Source organism: Perca flavescens, chromosome 3, assembly GCF_004354835.1.
Source record: "Perca flavescens isolate YP-PL-M2 chromosome 3, PFLA_1.0, whole genome shotgun sequence".
NCBI classification, from domain to species: Eukaryota; Metazoa; Chordata; class Actinopteri; order Perciformes; family Percidae; genus Perca; species Perca flavescens.
The window spans coordinates 38,032,847-38,035,346 of NC_041333.1; positions in this window are offsets into that span (position 1 = coordinate 38,032,847).

Sequence of the window (2,500 nt, forward strand, 5' to 3'; positions counted from 1 at the left end):
TGTGTCTCTGTGTGTGTCTGTGTCTGTGCGTGTGTGTGTCTTTGTGTGTGTGTATGTGTGTGTGTGTGTCTCTGTGTGACTGTGTGTGTGTGTGTGTCTCTGTGTGTGTGTGTGACTGTGTGTGTGTGTGTGTGTGTGTCCTTGTGTCTCTGTGTGTGTGTGTGTGTTCAGTCTGCAGCAGAGATAAAGTGACATGTTGACAGAGACAGAGACAGGAAGTGAGTCCTTTCACACTGTTGTCGTTAGCAGCACAGAGGAGACTGATGGGACCTTTGACCTCCTGACAGCACACACACACACACACACACACACACACACACACACACACACACACACACACACACACACACACACACACACACACACACACACACACACACACACACAGATTGTTCCTTGTGTTTACATTCGCTGCTGCAGTCAGTAGTGAACACCACCCTAGTTATTGCCCCTTTTTTCCGACATCTTTGTTTCTTCTCTTTAAGGTTTTTGTGGCTTTCTCCTATGATGACTAAGGAACTTTTAAGGAACTTTTAAGGAACTTTTAAGGAACCCGGCACCTCGCAGATCTTTTCCGCAGATTTGGTTTTTTTTCCCACAGTTTTTGTCACTTTTAACGACATTTTTGCCACTTTTTTCAAGGTTTTTGCCACTTTTCCCAATGTTTTGGGTGCTTTTTTCAATGTTTTTGCCATTTTTTTCAATGTTTTGGGCGCTTTTTTCAACTTTTTTCTCACTTTTAAACGACATTTTGGGCGGTTTGTCAACATTTTTGCCACTTTTTCCGATGTTTTGGGTGTTTTTTTCAACGTTTCTGTTACTTTTCATTACATTTTGGGCAGTTTTTCAACATTTTTGCCACTTTTCCTGATGTTTTGAGCGCTTTTTTCAACGTTTTTGCCACTTTTTTTGATGTTTTTGGGTCTTTTTTTCAATGTTTTTGCCACTTTTCCTGATGTTTTGGGTGCTTTTTTTCAAGGTTTTTGCCACTTTTTCTGATGTTTGTGGCGCTTTTTTTCTATGATGGCTAAGGAACTTTTTGGCGGCTTTTTTGGGGTCTTTTTCAGACCCAAACTGTAGAAGAGAAAGCTATATTAGACACGCTATAATACAGTCACAATATTTGACTTATTCTCTTAACCCTTGTGTTGTCTTCCCCTCGACTATGCAAAAAACACTGTTGTCATTTTTTGTGGGTTTTTCCAACATTTTCGTCACTTTTTCTGTTGTTTTTGTCGCTTATTTTCCCTTTTTGTCACTATATTGAAGTTTTGGGCGCTTTCTCAAACATTTTTGACATTTTCTTCCGGTGTTTTTCAAGTTTTCATGGTTGTTTTTGGTGCTTTTCCCAACGTTTTGTCACTTTTTTGGACATATTTGACACGTATTTCAGCGTCCCATATTTCGGATATAAAAAAAAACTTTGAAAAACTGGTCATATTTGACCCGAGGACGACATGAGGGTTAAAATCTCCCGCATCTTCTCGTCATCGGCCGTGTTCCTGAACTCGTGTCAAACATAAGGCCCGAGGGCCGAACCCGGGCCCTGGCAGATTTAGTTCCAGGCCCACATAACAATTTAGGTTCACGATACATTATTGCCCACCAAGTATTTGTCCCGACGTTTTTGGTTCTTTTTTTTCGATGCTTTAGGTGCTTTTTTCCAACCGTCTGGTTGCTTTTTTTGGCGCTTTTTTTGACTATTTTGTTGCCTTTTTTTAATGTTTTTTTGGCGCTTTTTTCAACGTTTTTGTGGCTTTCTCCTTCTTAAAGTTAAACTAGCCTCGTGAGAGAGTCCTGATCTGGCTGAGCTCCAGTTTTCCACTCACAGATCAGTCTGGCATCTTGAGATAGAGACAATTTGAGGCCGTTGAGCCAAACGATCGACCAATCAGCGTTGAGTTTTGAGGCGGGTTTAGGTGTGAAGCCACAAGAAGCGTCTATCACCAAGGTGGTGATAGACAGATGGTTTATCCAATCAGCTGACCAGGATTGTCAGACAGCGGTAGCCCTAATTCTGTTAGCCGCTTGCTAATGCTTTTTCTTTGGATCCTTCTTTTGGAATACGGAGCGGGAACCTGAAATGGGGCCTTTTATTTGTAAATTCTCGTTACACAAACGGCAAATCTCCTTTACCGACATGTTGCTAGCTTGCTGAGCTAACGAGCTATGCTTTGCCTGCAGCAGCAGGGTTAGCCTGGCTTGTGGTTGTATTTTCGTACGCTTCCTTGATCTGATTGGTTGATTTGGCCCGTCTATCACCAACTATAGGTGGTAGATAGACGGATGGTTTATCCAATCAGCTAACCAGGATTTTTGCCCTCTTCCCAAAAGTTCTCCAACAGTAAGTTCCCAGGTGGATACGCCGAGCTAATGGGAAGCGATCCATCTGGCGGAGTCAGGTTAGTCTTTCTCCTATCATGACTAAGGACCTTTTTTGCTGACATTTGTGGAGCTTTATGAGTGACAAAGCTATAAGAGACATGCAATAATAATACAG